Raw genomic sequence first — 9,694 nt, forward strand, 5'->3', positions numbered from 1 at the left:
AGTCACATATGGATAAATAGTATAGGTACTGAGCAATCATCTAGGCTTTGTCTTATTGTGTCTTTACTTAACCAACTTCAAGTTTTGTAGGATTTTTATTTTCTTGTTGGTATTTTTTGTAAAGGTATTTGGAAACGTTAACGTTTCCAAAACTGCTACTTAATGAAGAACCTTAAAGGCTAGCCAAAATTGTCTTAGATAATATTATAGTCACAATATTATTATTATTTTTTTTGTATTTTAGCTCAGTAAAGTTGATGTTCACAGCTCAAAAATAAGTGCATGTTCCATAGTAACTCTTTATTTGTATTGGGATTTAATTACATAATCAAATAAAGATAAAACAAATCCTTCTTAAGATAGGCATTTATTACAGTTCATATTGTTTTGTTATGTGTAATAACTGCTAAATTTTTCCCGGGCTGATACATAGTAACGTGGGCACTGAGAATGAGGGAGAGAATAGTGATCAGAAGGGTGATGCTTTACTGTAGTGAAAGGTGGTGGTAAGGAGAAAGTACTGTCTCATTTATTTTAAGTGAACCTTTCTGTGGTAACCTGAGACATTTTCATATATTTCTCATTGGAAGTAAAGCAATAAGATGGACAGATGAAAATTAACTCTACAGAGCCAAGAAAAATACTTGTACCAGACACGACTAGAGGAAGAAAAAAATGTCTTAACAACTTAAAATCAGTATGTAAAATTCTTTCATGCTTCAGTTGTTATTATAAGATCAAAGCAAAGGCTTCTTGTCAGAAATAGTGTTTTGTAATTTCTTTATGATATCCTTATCCTCTTTTTCAAAATCTGTAAGAGATGTGTGAAAGACTTAACTAGTGTGCTGAAACAGGACAACATCACTATTTGTAAAATTGGTAAGATTTTGAGATTTTCATTTTATGGCAGAAGAAATATGTATTGGCTTACACAACTTTTTTCAAGAAACTTCTGTTTCATTAACTGTCTGCCTTCATAGATGTTGTATTCCACCCAACTTTATATAAAAGTAGTGAGAAAGCTCATATCCAATCTAAGTTAGAATTTTAGAATACAATACCTGTAAATTACTAGTACAGGTATTGTAAACCTTGAGATATGTTATCTTGAAGAATGAAATATATGATTTACAGCTATTTCAATAGGGTAAAGAAGTGATCACCGGAAATATTAATGGAGTACTGAGTGCCACAGAGTACTGCATTTCAGTTCTTCCTTTACTTTCTTTTGTGGACTTTCTGGTGTGGACCACCAGAAAGTTTCTTTTCTATCTTTTGTAAGTTAATTGCCAGTAGCGCAATAGCATTTAGTCTCTCTCCAGAAATACCTATGTTATTAGAACAGCATTTACCTACCAATCAGTTTTCTGTCCTTAAGTTTTCTTTCCAAGCTTTCCTGTTCTCATCAGTTTTGAATGTTTTCCTGAAATCCAGAGGATTAAAGCTGAAGTTCAAAAGCTTGAGAGTATTAATGATGTAGTTAGTCTGTTTGTAACCTAGCCATGGGCAATTTGAATTTTGATTCATTCTACTGTAGAAATACATTATAATTTGAGAGAGGAAGTGTTTTCAGTGTTGTTTGTTTTAATCTGCCAGATTTAGGGACTTCTAATGGTTCCTGACTGAGAAATTTGTAGATGAAGGCTTGTCATCGTTGTTTCTGCCAAAAAGGTAGAGGACTCAAAAATTGTACTAACTGGAGTGATAAGCAGAGACAGTCAAGAAGAGCAGACAAGGTGACAAGGGGCATCTAATAGGAGTGCTAAACTACAGTGAAGGTGAAAGAAGGGCTAACAAGCTCTAACTGCAAGCTCATTCCCAGCTGTCACATGGAGGAGAACCTGTGTGTTTTGTATGCCAGGCCCTGAGATCTGGTTGTTAGGATAGGTGAGGAAAATGGACTCCTGATCTGTTTGGGTTAAGGAAAAAAGTTTTTAGAAGCTCTCATTCCCCTTTGCTCTTCAGATTTCATGGGGAATTTCTTTAGTTAATGAGAAAACTTTTGTATTCTTGGGACCAACGCATTGTGCTGCCTGCCAGATGCATCTTGTAAAACTATTTCTTTACTCCTTTTTTTTTTTTTTTTTCATTTTGTAATTACTCAAAGGCTTCAAAAGCCTATCCATTTCATTTTTCCAGGGATACTGGAGAATTCTGTGAATGCACTTACAACTTTCTCCTGTTCTACTTCAGAAACACTGGATCCTGGTACTGTTTTTCTTCCTTTCAAATGCGTTTTGCAGATATGTTGCTTGGGAGGCTACTTTCATTTGCCAGATGGCTTATTCTCTTCTAACACATGGATAGTACCCATTCTACTGAAATCCAGTAGTGCTTTGACTTGCATCTCTGTTTGTGTCTTTACTGAGAATTGTGTGGTCCCTCTTTATACACCATACCTTGACATACTCTCATTTTTTTTCACGAGCTATGTCTGGAAATGTCTAGTATTTCAGGGAAAACAATTCATCTACCTTTGTTTAATTGGCAGAAGCCAGGTCATCAACTGGAATAAATGCTACTTCACTGTTGGCTTGGCTCCTTTCATGTTCTTGCTTCTTCACACTTTTTAATTCTGTGTGGGAGAGGGAATAGGGATATAAATTCATGGTACCATCAATGAAACATTTCTATGAAACTAGTACTTCTCTAGTGTTTATAGATAAAAATAATTATAGAAATGTTTGGATAGAGTGTAAACAGAGATCAGTTCTTCACGCTATTTCGGTACAAGAATGAAGCGAATCAAGTAATAGTATTAAGAGCCAGTTTGAAAACAAAGAGAAAGTCAGGGTTCTATGTGCTAAAAGTAATTGAGCAGTGCAACACCCCAGAAAAAGTTGCTATGGATGCTGTAAATTTGGATTAGTTTAAGAAATTAATTAAAGAAAGCAGTCTCTGTCAAGAATTGCTATATTCATCGGAACCTCATCCGACTAGGAAGTCCCTAGGCCAAAATTAGCTGGGAGGTAGAAGGATTCCACTTTGGAAGGATTAGAGTTTGACCTTAAGAGTATACATTGCCACTCTTGGAGGAAGACTACTCATTTTTGTGACCTTTGTCTGACATAGCATTGCTTTTCTTCTGTTAAAATCTTATTTTCAGTTTGCAGTTGGCAGTGTCAGAGGAGCTTGGGTCACCTCTGTGGCTCAGCTTTTATAAGATTTATTAAAGAAGCAGGTCCCTGAGGGGCCCTAGGGCTTGAAATATATACCTGCTCAAGAAACAGGAGGGAACTCACTATAATATTTTTTTAAACATGTGTATTCTGATCTTTTCTAACCGTGAATTGTTGGCACCTTGTAGCCTTACCCACTTCACTGACCTGCTAAAATGCATCCTGATTTTCTGTCAAACTCTATGAACTTGGAGTATTTTGCCAGCAATTTTAGAAGTTATAGTATATTTGCCCCATATTGCTTTCACTGCTTTATATCTTCCTTCCCCTTCTCTTTGTTGTTGTTGTTTTGTTTTATGAGAGTAAATTAAGCAATTTGAGGTCAGCATGTTATTCATATGTGCTGTGATAGCCAGAGGATCTGAGTTGCCTTTTCTAAATAGTCACTTTCTTTTGGTAGTAAAAACTAGCTTTAGAATTTGGAAGGCTTTGATGCTCCGTGAAGTGCACTTTCCTGGTGCGTGATTACTTCAGAGAATAAACATTCAAAACACAGACTGTCTTGTGTCTATACTGCACATTTTCTGCTTTTATATTGAGGATTGTGTATATATTCAAGAACATAGCTGGTTCTTGAATATATATGGGACGTTGGAGTGCTTTACATAAAGGTTAATGTGTCTCTCAACACATCTGAGAGTGACCATTAGCTCTATTTAAAGCTCTGAATCAGAGGACATACACATAAACAGTTTACACAAAGTTGTGCATTAATTCTGTGGCAGATTTTGGAGTATTTGTCTCCCAAGAAAACTACAGTACTTTACTTTCAGTGCTGAACAGACTGCATATAAATACTAGTGAATGCAGTTTAAGGCTGTTTTGATTAAAAATAGTAGATTGAGCAGCTCCATATAGGAATATGGTTTTTTAAATATTGGAGTAGAAAAGATGTATTCGCAAGTCTAATTTTATGCTTTCTTTTTCATAGTATAAATACTAAAATAGATGTTTTCTACACACTGAACTTTGTACATAGAGGGCACTGAAAAGCATGAGGCCCTTTAAGGTTAAATCATTGGCCTAACAGATAGAAAGAAGCTGGGGCTTAGACTATCCTTTAATTTGCAGAAGGAAATTTAACTTTGGGAACAATCTGTGGCAGACTATTTACAGAAGTTCCATGCCTCTTAGCGGGTAGCTGCACACTGGGTTATTTATATGCATAACAAAAATTGAATCAGTCTTAGGTTTAATGTCTGAGTACGTATACGTAGGAAAAGAGAGCACAGGAAATCTGCAGCTTTACCATGACTACAATCTGTAAACACACACTAAATATGCATATGCATGCCTGTATATCTGTGCATAGATAAATGGATAGGTATAGGTTGTTTTCCTCACTGAGTTATAGATGTTCTTCTATTTTTGGTTCCCATGGAAACCAGCAAGAACATACAGATTCATCCTGTGCATACCCCACACTCTGGCTTAAAGAGCTACAGCATCTGGAGCATAGGAATAAAATGTCTACTGTCCTTGTGCTTGCACCTCTTGTGCAAAAAGCTAGCAATCTATAGCTTTTCATAGTATTTAAATCAGTAGAGTAGAAGTAGTCCAGCCTTTGAAAGTCAAATGTTCATGATTTTGTTGTTGTTCACACCACTAACAATGCCTGCTTATACAGATTTTGCAAAATATTATCAGCTGAATAAAATACACTGGGGGGGGAAGGGGAATATAGTGACTAATTCCAGGTCCAGTACTCAGTGGGGGCTTCTTACGTTTCTTACCTGGAGAAGTTGTGCCAATGCAGACTTGTGAGGGCTAGGGATTTAAAGTTAGGTTTTGAGCACCTAAGTAGTAATTAGGCTATATCAATGTAGAATCATAGAATAGCTTGAGTTGAAAGGGACCCTAAGGATAATCAAGTTCCAGCCCCTCTGCCACAGACAGGGCCACCAACCTCTAGATCTGGTACTAGACCAGGTTTCCCAGGGCCTCATCCAACCTTGTATTGAACATTTCCAGAGAACCCGCAGCCTGTTCTAGCACCTCATCACTCTCTCTGTAGAGAACTTCCCTGACATTCAGTCTAAATTTTCCCTCCTTGAGCTTAAAACCGTTTCCCCTTATGCTATCACTGTCTACCCTGGTAAAAAGTTGATTCTCCTCCTGTTTATAATCTCCTTTTAAATACTGGAAGGCTGCAATGAGATCTCTTCGTGGGCATCCCTTCTCCATGCTGAACAAGCCCAGCTCCCTCAGCCCATCTTCATAGGGCTCCAGCTCTCTGATCATCTTTGTGGCCCTCCTCTGGACCCTCTCCAACAGCTTCACATCTTTCCTGTATTGTGGGCCCCAAACCTGGATGCAGTAGTCCATGTGAGGCCTCACAAGGGCAGAGTAGAGAGGGACAATCATTTTCCTGTTCCTGCTGGCCATCCCTCTTCTGATGGAGTCTAGGATACCATTGACCTTCCAAGTTGCAAAAGCACATTGTGTTCTCATGTTCAATTTTTCATCCACCAGGAACCCCAGGTCCTTCTCTGCATGGCTACTCTCAAGGAGATCTTCTCCCAGTCTGTATGTCTGTATGTGTATCTAGGATTACTTTGACCCAAGTGCAAAACCTTGCACTTTGCTATGTTGAACTTCATTAGGTTCACTCGGGCCCACCTTTTGAGTTTGTCGAGGTCCCTCTGGATGGCAAATAAACAACTTTGTTGATATGTTCTAAACAATTACTGAGAGAAAATGGAAAGACCAAGCCATTAGAAATCTCATTTTTGCCTAAGACAGAATGATAAACTTGAGTGTTTTTGTGGGCGAAATTTGTATTTTTGCTAATGTCTGAGAAGTTGATAAGAAATGAGATGAAACTTCTGGAAAGACATGTTTATTGGTTTTCTATGCCATTTAGACTACAGCTACAGCTCTTTCAGTGATAAGTAAAACATTTTAGTCCTAATGGAATTGCAGCCTGGTGCAGAAGTCTCTAATGAGAAAGTTGTTGAGACATGGTCCCCTTTTCCTTGATGAGATGAAGTTGGCTTCTTGTTGGCTGTTGACTTTACTAAGTGATAGATTCAAGCATAATGTACCTCATTTTTTTTTTTTTTTTCCTTTGGACATATCTCCAGTTCATTTCTCAAATTATCACTGAATTGTGTTCAAGGAAAAGAACTCTACTGTATCTCTAAGCCATAAGCAGTATGAGTTTTAAAAAAAATAAATATCAATCAATTCATATAGTATGTTAGGGAGTGCTTTCTTTTTCCAGGTGCATAGGATAAAACCATTTTGGGAGCAGCTTAACTTATTTGTTTCCATGGTGCTAGACCCATAATTTAATTAGACTCAGGCTATTGCACTGAATACAAGGACTACAAAGGTCGAACTGCATCAGTGACCTGAACATCCTTTGGGAAAATATAGGCAACATCAGAGCATTTCTGATAAATGTTTCTATTCTGAAAATCCTTTTGAAGTTTTTTGCACACCTTTTCTAAGACCTCTGCTATGTGGAGAATACTAGCAATGATACTGCTCCCTGAAAGATAATTTTTCCAGTTGCTGCTCTCCTGTGAAATCTTCATCTTTGTAATCTAGGCATTTTAGGTATATACTAATAATGGTCATCTATATGTGCATGTGAACAATCACTGTTTGGGGGTTATTGTGCCTTATCTGGGCGTTATTGAGGAGTCCTAAAACTACACGTGTTACTGTAGTCCTGCTACCTTTCTGTTCTGCAAGGACATCAGATTGAGTTCCACTCAGACACTGCTAGGGCAGAAATGTCTCTAGCTTTGAGCTTGTGTTGCTTGTGCCCTCCTGTGCTGTGAATTTATCAACATAGCTGCTTCCCAAAGAATCTCTTCTTTTTCTTTTCTTTTTTTTTTTTTTCCTATAAAACTGTTAGTTGGCATTTTTATTTTCATTCTAACAGCTGCCACTTATACATAATTTGACTGTAGTATCCTTGCGGGATGTTTTGTAGAACTGTATAAATATGAAGGTGAGGATCACTGTACTCCACAGAATATATTTTTTTAAATGTATAAAAATTCCGAATTCTGAGAAGCAGAATGTTGCAGTAAAGGAGACAAAAGAAAATCTGGTTTAGAAGAACAGCAGTTGTTTTTTTGTTTTGTTTTGTTTTAAGAACAGTTCATACAGCTTTTACTATCACATTTATTTCATTCTAAAAATTTAATAGTACTCTTTACTCATTTTTGCTGCTTTTCACTTACAAAGTGTTTTTTTATCCCGATGCTTCCTTTTTTTGTTTAACACCTGCCTTGTCACATGTTCGTATTTTAATCTTAGAAGATGAAAAAGCTCTTCTCATTGCCTACTTTATTATCAGATTAACTAATTAGCTTGCTGCAGGATAGTTAAATAATGTGTTTTTTTCTTGTGAAATAATTATCAGATTGCATTTGCTTCTGCCTGAGGGAGAAAGAAATCTTTACCATATTATGTATAAAATGCTTGTGGTATAAAATCTTTTTGCTTGTATTTTTCTTTAGATATTTCCTGTGTTACTACTTTGATAAAGCTGTTCTTCCTAGAAAATAACCAGGACCCACTAGAAATTCACTCCTCTCATTTGATTTGCTATCCTTGTTGAGTGTCTTGCTTCAAGAGGTAAGATTATTTTTGAAGTGTTGCACATCCATAATTTACCCTGACTTCTTCACTTTCTTCCTTATCCTCAAATCTAGTACATGTTTAAAATGACTAGTGTAATAACAGGCTCATGGAATGTAATAAGGTTATTAACATAGTTCAATCTAGGTAATTGCTGAAATACATTCCTGAACATAGAGCAAAAAAAAAAAAAAAATACTATATTAATAGATTGTTAAGAAGTAGTTAACCAGTATTTTCTTTTTGGCACCTGTGGCCATGGTAGCATTTGATGTTTGTTCCTTAGTACTCCTACTGAGACTCTTTCTGTATCTGTGATCTTCTCACATAATTCCTTTCAAATGTGTTGTTGAAGATGCGCTGAAATAGATTTTCATGATACATATGTACAATCCACTACAAACTGTAACACTAAGAGTTGGTTTGCTTTGGTATAGTTTATGGGCAAATATCTGGCATAAAATACAATTTTATTACACAGCAGATTAACAGGAGAATACCTGATTTTACTTCACTGAAGCTGTTCCAGACGCTGATGGAAATGAGGTTAGAACTTATTTGCCCAGTTATAAATAATTTGGGTAGTCTTGCTAAGTGTAAATAATGGCTAGTGTTCAGCCAGATTAGTGTTCTAATAGAAAGTTGTCCACACAAAAATTAGCACGAATTTTTACAATATGTCCCTACTACAGTTGAGACTAGGCTTGCTCTAATTACTTCACACAGATCTGAATGTAATGAAGGAAAAGCAATCTTGGAAGTACTACACGTAATGGAGGAAATGTAAACTGCTTTGGACCCACTTACCTCTTGTGGAGCACGTACTAGAGGTGACTTTTTGGAATGTCCACCTCCTGAGGGAAGGCAAAGGCAGAATGGCACAGGATAATCCTGCCCATGATAGTTCACTAAGCAGCAGGATTTGTGACCTTAGCTTTTAGCAAACATCAGGGGGACCTGGTACGCTAACTCATAAGAGAATACCAAGATAGAGTGTGGAGCAGAGTGGAAATCCCATGGCCAAATTCTGTGATCATCCTTTAGGGACAGGGACTTAATGATGCTATTTTAACTGATAAACTTGTCTTATTTTCCTGAGCCAGCAGTTCTCCATTTTTCTGTCAAAAACATGCTTTCAAGTAAACCTTGCAAGACCAAGGTGTGTTTCACAAGAAATTCTAAAGCTCTGCCTCAAAGTAGGAAAAAGTATTAAATGGCTTAAGAGAGAAAAAAATTGGGGGTGGCAGGAAGATACCTTTGCAGACAAGCTGGGATCAGTCAAACTGAGCCTCTTTTTTCTCCCTTTCCCCGCATTCACTCTGTCTTCCACTACCCCTTATAGGGACATGTGTTGGGTACAATTTGCACACTCAGTTATACTGAGTGCTTCCCTGGGAAACTTAGAAATTTGTGTAGAGTTGTCCCGTGATTTAAAATGATTGTTGTTAGCTGTATTGTTTGTGTAATTCGTTAAACTCATATGTTTTGCAGACAGTGTATTTATCACCAGCATTCCAAAAGGATGTGCTTTATTAAACTGCACTAGTCACTAATTTAGCCGTGGCAGTTCTCACTGGTGTGCCCCAATTCCTTATGAGTGGTTGTGAGAGCCCCTTTGAATGCATTTAGATGAATTACGCAGTGTGCTATTTATGAATCTAACTGTGGTAGGTCATGTATTGAATGCAGTGAAACTTAGAGCACCAAGTCACTCCAATCTAAGCTCAGCCACCCCCAGCCTTTCTGATATCTGAAAATGAGCTGGAATGCAATAGGGTTTATTTTCTGCCAAGCTTCTCCACTCTTTTCACATGACGACATTATTAAAATACTATTCATTTAATTGAATTAGATGTCATTTAATACTTCAGTGTGAGTAAGTGGGTAAGTGTGAGTCATGGAGGAAGATCTACCACTAT

At 37.0% G+C, this 9,694-nt stretch overlaps 1 long non-coding RNA gene across 1 annotated transcript in view; it reads left to right on the top strand.

The window, feature by feature from the left end:
• LOC116234991 (uncharacterized) overlaps positions 1-9,393 on the top strand; it is a 419,872-nt gene extending 410,479 nt beyond the window's left edge. Inside the window, exons 16-18 of the long non-coding RNA XR_016468730.1 lie at positions 7,655-7,772; positions 8,257-8,321; positions 8,502-9,393. This is a non-coding gene — a long non-coding RNA (uncharacterized LOC116234991). The remainder of the gene's footprint in view (positions 1-7,654; positions 7,773-8,256; positions 8,322-8,501) is intronic.
• The last annotated feature ends 301 nt before the right edge of the window (positions 9,394-9,694 follow it).

This window comes from Phasianus colchicus, chromosome 8 (genome assembly GCF_987193195.1).
Source record: "Phasianus colchicus chromosome 8, bPhaCol1.hap1.1, whole genome shotgun sequence".
NCBI lineage: Eukaryota > Metazoa > Chordata > Aves > Galliformes > Phasianidae > Phasianus > Phasianus colchicus.